Below are 10,721 nucleotides of genomic sequence, written 5' to 3'. Positions count from 1 at the left end.
AAAGATGACCTGATAAATAATGTTCGCATTACGGTTAACAATAACCTTGTCCCCGTTGCTTTTGTTGTCTTGGATATTGAATGCAATGCATCTTGTCCTATTGTGTTGGGAAGACCTTTTCTTCGAACCGTTGGTGCTGTTATTGATATGAGGGAAGGTAATATTAAATATCAATTTCCTCTCAAGAAAGGTATGGAACACTTTCCTAGAAAGATAATGAAGTTGCCTTTTGATTCTATTATTATAACAAGTTATGATGTTGATGCTTCTTCTCTTGATGTTTCTTGATTTGCACTTTCTGCGCCTAGCTGAAAGGCGTTAAAGAAAATCACTTCTTGGGAGATAACCCATGTTTTATTTTATTTACTGTATTGTTGAGTCTTGGAAGTTGTTTATTACTGTAGCAACCTCTCATTATCATGTTTTTGTGCCAAGTAAAGTTTCTATGCTAAAGTTGATACTATATTTGGGATTGCTGCGCAGAAACAGCATTCATGTCTGTCACGAATTCTCGCAGAGCTCCCTGTAAAAAAATCGAAAAAAACTGAAAATTTACGAGCGTGATCCTCAGATATGTACGCAACTTTCATTAGTTTTGAGTTTTTCCATTTGAGCAAGTTAAGTGCCCCTGCGAGATTCATCTTTACGGACTGTTCTGTTTTTGACAGATTCTGCCTTTTATTTCGCATTGCCGCTTTTGCTATGTAGAATGAGTTTCTTTGTTCCATTAACTTTCAGAAGCTTTGTGCAATGTCCAGAAGTGTTAAGAATGATTGTGTAACCTCTGAATATGTGAATTTTTGATTATGCACTAACCCTCTAATGAGTTTGCTTGAAGTTTGTTGTGGAGGAAGTTTTCAAGGGTCAAGAGAAGAGGATGATATACTATGATCAAGAAGAGTAAAAGGTCTAAGCTTGGGGATGTCCCGGTGGTTCATCCCTGCATATTTTAAGAAGACTCAAGCATGTAAGCTTGGGGATGCCCAAGGCATCCCCTTCTTCATCGACAACATTATCAGGTCACTTCTAGTGAAACTATATTTTTATTCCATCACATGTTATGTTCTTTACTTGGAGCGTCGGTTTGCTTTTATTTTCGTTTTATTTTGAATAAAGTTGGATCCCATCATTCTTATATTGGAGATATTACGCTCCGCTTTTTCATATGGAACACTTGTGTTCTTAATTGTGCTTTAATGTTCATGGCGAAGGCTGAAATTGCTTCGTTAAATTGCTATTTGATTGAAATCAGAAAATGCTGCATATGGTTTGGAATAAACTTGGCAATTGTTTGAGCTCTCATAGATCATGTTTAAGCTCTTGCATCATGTAGTTTAATCTATTAATGAATAACTACCGTAGAGCTTGTTTAATTTGGTTTGCATGATTGGTCTCTCTAAGTCTAGATATTTTCGGGTAAAGTGTTTTGAACAACAAGGAAGACAGTGTAGAGTCTTATAATGCTTGCAATATGTTCTTGTGTAAGTTTTGATGTACCTGTTCATACTTGTGTTTGCTTCAAACAACCTTGCTAGCCCAAACCTTGTACTGAGAGGAAATGCTTCTCGTGCATCCAAACATCTTGAGCCAAAACCCATGCCATTTGTGTCCACCATATCTACCTACTATGTGGTATTTTTACTCGCCATTCCAAAGTAAATTACTTGAGTGCTACCTTTAAAATTTCATTCATTTACCTTTGCAATATATAGCTCATGGGACAAATAGCTTAAAAACTATTGTGATGATGAATATGTAGTTATGTGTCTTAGTTCTTATAAGTTGCTTGTTTAGCGGTAACCATGTTTCTGGGAACGCCATCAACTTTTTACCTTTGTTGGATATCATGTGAGATGCTATGCATGTTCGTCTTGTCTGAAGTAAGTGTGATTTCATGATCAAATGGTTTGAGTATGCATATGTTAGAGAAGAACATTGGGCAGCCAACTAAAGCCATGTATCATGGTGGAAGTTTCAGTTTGGACATACAACCTCAATCTCTTATGAGAATATTATTTGTTCTTGAATGCTTAAGCATTAAAAGAGGAGTCCATTATCTGTTGTCTATGTTGTCCCGGTATGGATGTCTAAGTTGAGAATAATCAAAAGCGAGAAATCCAATGCGTGCTTTCTCCTTAGACACTTGTACAGGCGGCATAGAGGTACCCCTTTGTGACACTTGGTTGAAACATATGTTATGCGATGATAATCCGTGTTTTCCGAGCTGATTAGGACAAGGTGCGAGCACTATTAGTACTCTATGCATGAGACATGCAACTTGTAGGAAGTATTATGCATAGCACATATGAATTATTACTACCGTTGACAAAATTGTTTCTATGTTTTCAAAATAAAAGCTCTAGCACAAAAATAGTAATCCATGCTTCCCTCTGCGAAGGGCCATTCTTTTACCTTATTGTTGAGTCAGTTTACCCACTTCTTTCTATCTTAGAAGCAAACACTTGTGTTAACTGTGTGCATTGATTCTTACATGTTTACTTACTGCACCCGTTATATTACTCTATGTTGACAAATATCCATGAGATATACATGTTACAAGTTGAAAGCAACTCCTGAAACTTAATCATCCTTTGTGTTGCTGCAATGCATTCTACTTAGAATTTATTGCTTATGATGTAGCTCTTATGCAACTCTTATTGATGCTTGTCTTGAAAGTACTATTCATGAAAAGTTTTGCTATATGATTCATTTATTTAGTCATTATATTTGTTAGCAATCTTTTGTTCAGATCACTCCATTCATCTCATATGCTTTACAGTAATGTTGATCAAGATTATGTTAGTAGCATGTCACTTCAGAAATTATTTGTGTTATCGTTTACCTACTCGAGGGCGAGTAGGAACTAAGCTTGGGGATGCTTGATACGTCTCAAACGTATCTATAATTTCTTATGTTCCATGCTACTTTTATGACAATACTTGAATGTTTTATACATACTTTACAAGCATTATTATACATTTTCCGGCACTAACCTATTAACAAGATGCCGAAGAGCCGGTTGTTGTTTTCTCGCTGTTTTTGGTTTCGTGAAATCCTAGTAAGGAAATATTCTCGGAATTGGACGAAATCAACGCCCGAGGTCCTATTTTTCCACGAAGCTTCCGGAAGACCGGAGGGATAACGAAGTGGGGCCACGAGGTGGCCGGACAACAGGGCGGCGCGGCCCAGGCCCACGGCCGCACGGCCCTGTGGTCTGGGCCCCTCGCGTCGCCTCCTGACCTACCCTTCCGCCTACAAATAGCCTTCGTCGCGAAACCCCCTGTACCGAGAGCCACGATACGGAAAACCTTCCAGAGACGCCGCCGTCACGAATCCCATCTCGGGGGATTCAGGAGATCGCCTCCGGCACCCTGCCGGAGAGGGGAATCATCACCGGAGGGGCTCTACATCATCATGCCCGCCTCCGGATTGATGCGTGAGTAGTTCATCTTTGGACTATGGGTCCATAGCAGTAGCTAGATGGTTGTCTTCTCCGCTTGTGCTATCATTGTTTAGATCTTGTGAGCTGCCTAACATGATCAAGATCATCTATTTGTAATGCTACATGTTGTGTTTGGCGGGATCCGATGAATATAGAATATTATGTCAAGTTGATTATCAATCTATCATATATGTGTTGTTTATGTTCTTGCATGCTCTCCGTTGCTAGTAGAGGCTGCGGCCAAGTTGATACTTGTAACTCCAAGAGGGAGTAATTATGCTCGATAGTGGGTTCATGTCTCCATTGAATCCGAGATCGTGACGATGGGTTCTAAGGTTGTGGATGTGCTTGTTGCTACTAGGGATAAAACATCGATGCTTTGTCTAAGGATATTTGTGTTGATTACATTACGCACCATACTTAATGCAATTATCTCGTTGTTTACAACTTAATGCCGGAAGGGGTTCGGATGATAACTCTGAAGGTGGATTATTTAGGCATAGATGCATGCTTGGATAGCGGTCTATGTACTTTGTCGTAATGCCCTGATTAAATCACATAGTAATCATCGTTGATATGTATTGAATCTTTATTTGTCAATTGCCCGCCTGTAATTTGTTCACCCAGACATGTTAGTTATCTTATTGGAGAGACACCTCTAGTGAACTGTGGACCCCGGTCCATTCTTTTACATCTGAATACATTCTACTCGTTCTTTACTCGTTCTTTGCAAACAAACACCATCTTCCACTCGATACGTTTAATCCTTTGTTTTCAGCAAGCCGGTGAGATTGACAACCTCACTCGTTACGTTGGGGCAAAGTACTTTGATTGTGTTGTGCAGGTTCCACGTTGGCGCCGGTTTCACCGGTGTTGCGCCGCACTACACTCCTCCACCAACAACCTTCACGTGCTTCTTGGCTCCTACTGGTTCGATAACCTTGGTTTCTTTCTGAGGGAAAACTTGCTGCTGTGCGCATCACACCTTCCTCTTGGGGTTCCCAACGGACGTGTACATCTACGCGCATCAAGCTCTTTTTCTGGCGCCGTTGCCGGGGAACTGAAGAAAAGTTACACCACAAAGATTTCTATCTCCCACGTCAACTGCACGCCAGCACGGTGCTGTCCCCGCGCTTCCATCCTGTCCCGAGTAGCTTGGATCTCGGCGCGCCTCGCCACCTAGCGGGCGAACGCCTCGTAGTGGCGGTGAGCGTTGGGCTCTGCGAGCCTCTGCCGCTCCGCCTCCTCCGTGGCCGCTCGCTGGCGCAAGATTTCGAGGCCGTGCTGGAGGTTCGCGTCGTTGATGAACTCGTCCCTCTCCTCCATCAACCGCCGGTATCGTTGCGCCTTCAGCGACGCTAGGATCGCCGCCTGATCCGGGCAGGCGGGGGCCTGCGGCGGCTGCCCCGACATCGCTGCCTCCTCCGCCGCCTCTTCTTCCGCGGCTGCGACGTCGACCTCGTCCCACGCCGCAAACCGTGGGTCTACGTCCTCATCGGTGCTGTAGTCGGCGTCGGCCTGTGGCTCCGGCTCGGGCTGCGGCTGCGGTGGTGGCGGAGGCATCGCGTGGCCGTTGAAGCCAAGCATCGAGTACGTGGTCTTCAGACGGCGCGGCATTTTGCTGTGGAGAGGGGGCGGCGGTGGTGGAGAGGAAAGCATGGAGCAGCGGTGGTGGAGAGGAGAGAATGGAGCGGCGGTGTGGACGGCGTACGTACTATATAGCGGCAGCAACTACCCACATTTACGCCGACTGGTTGCCGCGTGGCCAGTCGCTGCTCTCGTGGCCGCCTCGGTTTCCGCGCGGGAGGCCATTAAACGCCGACGACCAACCTTCCCGCGTCGCAGCCGATGTGAACCGTCGCGTCCTCTCGCTGACAAGGCGCCCCCACCCGCGAAAACCGTCGTTCCGCGAGGCGCCGACGCGCCCGATTCGCGCCTTTGGCGAAGGGGCCGGCACGGGGATGCCGGCGATTCTATTGGGCTCGAAAAATGACCGGCGCCGTTTTGGGCGCGCCTGTGCGAGCCCAAAAACAAGGCCAGCCCCCAAAAAGCTATTGGGACCGCTATCGGGGCCGCCGGTGGAGATGCTCTAAGCCCGAACGATGTTGAGTTACAACACTAGAGCTACGCATCCATGTACCAACAAAAAAAAGTTGGAAACAATAAAGCCTTATACAAAAAATGGAAACAAAAGGTTCTGGCTACAAATAGTTCATAGATCGGGCGGAAATGGTGAATGGAACCTGGGTGCGCGCGCACCTATTTACGAAAATTTCAAAATAATGCTATTTAAAAGTTTCAAAAAAATGTGAAGTAAATTTTTGCATTTATATTATGTTGATACTTACCCATGTGTGTTTTCACGAAAAAATACCATTGTGTGTGACCTACACAAAAATATCATTTTTGTGTAGGTCACACACAATGGTATTTTTCGTGAAAACTCACACGAGTAAGTATCAACATAATATGTACATGCAAAAATTTACTTCACATTTTTTAAAACTTTTAAATAGCATTTTTTTTACTTTCCGTAAATGAATGGGTGCGCGCACCTAGGTTTCATTCGTCCGGGTCGTCGGGCGGAAGCTTATACATACCACCAGGGAGTAAATACGTTACTTCGAAAACTATCCCGAAGCTAGAAATTATCGTATCTCGCTGAACGATCCGGTGTCGCGTTGTCAGTAACGTAGGTATGACCGTATGAGTATGCCTCCCTCCTTCTTGAACCGTTGGTAGCTCTTGGCAAGTGGGCCCCGACGGTTTCCCTCACGGCAATCTACCCAGATTGAGCTGTGTTTCTTTCCTTTTAATTCCAGTGAGGTGGCATCGACTATACGAGGTAGTACTGTATGAAATTAATAGAGTCCATTTAATTTTGCCAGGGAGAAATATTATCTGTCCTGCCAACGACAAAATAAATTACTATCCCGAAATTTTTTTTGGCAAGAAGTTAATTGCTACACCGATTAGTCTTGACAGGATTTTTTTTAGAACTAGTCTCGACAGGATCTTTGGTGGCAATTTTTCATCTCAAAGAATGCAGCTGACCTTTGTTCATCCGAAATGGGTGTCGTGGCTAAGTTATATAATCTGTTTTTCAAGGGTCAAATCATCTAACGAAATGGGAGTACCTTTTTAGGATGTATTCTTCCAAACAATCAAATTGAAATATTGTTGTAGTACATTCTCTCCAAAAACTCCCTCCTTTCTATACTAAACCAAAGAAAAGTAAAAAGAATACAATAGACAGTTTTGTTCTCATGTTGCGCTTGTTTATTCTCTAGTCCACTTCACTATCATAATTTAATCGCGACACCAACATTTTAATTACGGAGAGCATCGACGCACGTAACCAAATCTCGCATGTAGAGCGCGGAAGGGCTAAGGTGTGGGCTCGCAACAAGCAAAATGACTTAGCGCGGGCTTTCTCTTCATATTGTCGATCCTTGCATTTATTGCAATGCCGACTTTTAAATCAGGTCTAACGCACGTAGCCAAAACTTGAGTGCACTTGAGCGCGGGAAAGGCTAAAGCGGTGGCACACAACAAGCGAAGCGGTGTAGCGTGGGCAGCAAGCTAGGTTATGCATGGCGCGCGCTTTTTCATTGGTTCGACTTAACGAGGGGTTATCACGTCGTGCGCCGACATGGGATTGCATTCCTTGGCACCAACGTTAATTAGATGTTTGTATACCCGAATTGAAGGAGTATAGAGTTACAACACGAGAGGCATGCGTTGTCTATCGGAAGAAAAAGGTTAGGAAAATTGAGAAACAATAGAGGAAAACTGTTTTTTTTTTGCAAGATAGAGGAAAACTGTTCTGAATACGTAGATCGGGCAGCGTATACATACACACACCAGAGAGTGTACACGTAGATCGTGGGCCCCGGTCCCGCCTTTGTTTATACACGGCGCCCGGCGCCGGCCACACGCAATCGCCAGTTCGCCACCTCCCCGCCTCTATTTATACACGCCTCAAATTTCCGTTGTTGGTACTCCTCGGTCCCCTCCCCCACAACCCCGAGCCTCACCGGAGCTCCGCCGCCGCCGCCCCTGCAGCCTCCGCCTTCGCCCGCCCCTTCAACGCCCTTCAGGCCATCTCCTTGCCTCGCGTATACGTGATTCTCCCCTACCCCCAAGCCTGACTAGGAGGAGGCCGACGAGGATCGTCCAAGAGAAGGAGCTGGTGGTTGCCGGCGGCGGGGAGAGATGGGAACCGAGAAGGGGGAGGTCCGCCGGCAGCGGGGTGCGCTCACCGCCCGCTTGACGTGCCCGCTCTGCAAGGACCTCTTTCGGGAGGCCTGCGCCTTCACCGAGTGCCTCCACACATGTAAGTTCGTCTTTCGTTCTCTACCCGCCGCCTCTCCGGTTTCATTTTGTCTCGTCTCTATACTCTTTTGTGTCCGCTTCCGTCGCACGCCTCCATCATCGCGTCGCGTCGCGTTGGCGTCCCCGGAAGAGCGCCCCCGTCGGCCCGTCGCGTTGGCGTCCCGGTTTTGGTGTCGAATTCTGCTCTGTTCGTGTGATCTGGTGATCAGGTCGGTCCCGGAGGAGCGCCGCCGCTGTTCTCGCGTTAGTTTACTCGCCTTCTAGTCGCGTGCGACGCGAGTATGGCCTTAGCGGCCAGTTTGCGCCGCGTTAGCCCTCGCGTTTACATTCCCGTGGTCGGCTTTCTCCCCGGACTCACCGTGCGCAGCCAGGCGCGCGTCTCGTGGTCGGCGCCGGCGGCTGAGATCCCTGCCGTGTCGCTAGGAGCCTAGGACGCGGCTACACGGAGGTACAGGTGCGGTAGATGGTGCTCGCCTCCACGGCGCTCAACACGAACTGCCCAGGTACCGGCGCCGGGACGCCGGCCGTACGGCGCGTCCGACCTCAACTACCTGGCCATCGTACTCGCCGAGCTGGGCGCCGCCGCGACCGTGAAGCGGACGGTGACGAACGTGGGCCTCCGGAGGGACGAGGTATACCATATTGCCATGCCACCATCGTCAGCCCCAAGGGCGCGCGCGTGGCGGTGTGGCCGCCGGCGCTGACGTTCTCTCCTCGTTCTGGCAGGGCCGGCTGCACCGACTACTACGTGACCGTCACGTCGGCGAAGCTGCCGCGAGGCTGGTACGACTTCGGTGAGATCGTCTGGTCCGATGGCTACCACCGCGCGCGCCGTCGTCAGGGTCACCAACCTGCCTGACGCCGGCACTCAGTACATGGATGACGACAGGGCTACTGATCATCGACAGTCTGCATAACATCAAGAAACCTTTTAATATTGAGGGATTTCACCGGACACTGAAGATTAGTAGTTTTGATCGTGGGATCAGAAAGGATCTTTTTTTTTTGACGAAATCAGAAAGGATCCTATTCTAGCTGCTGCCCACTTTGCAGCTATCTGGAGGTCCGTGGGCGCCGCTCCGCTGCAAGATGGGCTGCAGATCGACTAGAGAGAAGAGGCCTTAGACCATCTCCAGTCTTTTTTTTTTTTTTTTTTTGAACAAGGGAATGGCCCAGAAGGGCCTAGGTGCATCATTACTTCCGTCGGTGGGGGTACATTTTACAGAGGACACCAGGGGAAAAAGAGATTACAAAGCAGTCCTCAGATCTTACAAAAAGAACCCTAAACAGATTACAGGAAAAGCAATCAGGTCCTTCTCCTCCACCAGGTGAGCGAGAACTCCAACGCCGGCCGCCCTCACCGCCACCGGGGACGAAACCACTTGGAGCAGCAAGCACGATGAACGCCGACGAGAATCCATCCAAGGGCCTCCGAAATGGAGGTTGAACTAACGCCATCCATGGCGCACGGAGAGGCCGCTTATTCGGCCGAGAATCATGGTGGCAAGCCATGGCCACCATGTAGGGATCTCCGGATTGTAGCACCGAGCTTTCCCGCAACCACCTGGAACCGCCAACAGCATCGACAACGCACTCCTCCTCGCCGGCACCACGCCAACTAGGCAGAAGAAAGCAACCATCTCCACCGAGCAAATCCAGGCCGCCACCATTAGCAAGGGCCTTATTGAGGGAGTCCACGTTGGAGCTGCTCTCCGCCGCCTTCATCTCCGACCACTGGAGCATCATGGCGAGGAGAAGGGCTCCCAGGTAGCACCGAATCTGACCCAGAAGATCCCGTGCTCTCCCAGCTACTGGCATACAGCCAACAACCGGCATACAGCCAACGACCGGCATCTCGCCGAAAACGAAGCCTAGACTACTCTGTACAGCCCGTGCTGCGCGTCCTCCTCCACGCCGGCCGGCATCGCCGCCGGAGAGGAGAGGGGAGCGAGCCGGGGATTTTTTGCCGACTCTCAAGGGAGGTCGAGGGCGGTGTAGACGAGAGGGTGAGAGGAGAGCGGCTTTTCCGGCTGCTGTTTTTAGACCATCTCCAGTCGGGTCCCACAAAGCGTTTCTAAAGCTATTTTGGGCGCGCCCGACAAATAAAACCCTTCCAGCCGCGTTCCCCGAACCCGTTTTTTGTCCGGCACGCTCCGATACGGTGTCCGGCGCCCCGAGCCCGTCCCCGCCCCACAGGGGACGCACCGGGGACGCCGGACACACCGAAAAGCGAGGCGGGGAGTGGCGGGGCTGATCCGTCAGCGGCACAATAAATTTTAACCTAACCGTCGCCTATCTCGCGACGGAAGTTATTGGCGCGGAGCGACGGTGCAGTTCCCACAAAGGCGCAGCGACAGTGCAGTTCCCACAGAGGCGCAGCGACGCGTCTCGTCACGCCTAGCTCTGCGTGCCGGCGTTAATGAGCGCCACCACTCCCCCGCCTCCCTCCGGCCTATAAAAAGGGCCGCCTCTCATCGTCCCTCTCACACACAAACCCTAGCGCCTCTCTCCCCAATCCTAGCCGCCACCATCTCAACAAGAGTCAACGCCATGGCTGGGAGAGGCGGAGGCCGAGCTCGCGGTCGTGGTTGTGGCCGCGGCAGAGCTGCACGCTCGCCGTCGCCTACCACGCCGTCGTCTTCATCGTCGGAGATGGACGTGGAGGCGGGCATGCTGTTCGAGTTTGTCCTCGTCCTCAAGGGCGACCCACGCGGCATCCAGAGGCTGCCGGACTCCTTCGCCGAGTACGTCGCCGGCGACGACCGCCTGGGCACGATGCATCTGCGGGAGACTTCGTGCGGCTACTACCGGTGGATCGTCGACGTGATCTACGACGCGCGCGACAAGATGTACCTCCACATCGGCTGGGAGAAGTTCGCGCACCACCACAGCCTCGAAGCCGGCTTCATCCTCCTGTTCTCCTACTTTGGCGACAGGGACAGCA

The sequence above is a fragment of the Lolium rigidum genome, chromosome 3 (assembly GCF_022539505.1).
Source record: "Lolium rigidum isolate FL_2022 chromosome 3, APGP_CSIRO_Lrig_0.1, whole genome shotgun sequence".
NCBI lineage: Eukaryota > Viridiplantae > Streptophyta > Magnoliopsida > Poales > Poaceae > Lolium > Lolium rigidum.
The sequence above is the reverse complement of the archived record's forward strand: the minus strand, read 5'-3'. Positions refer to the sequence as shown.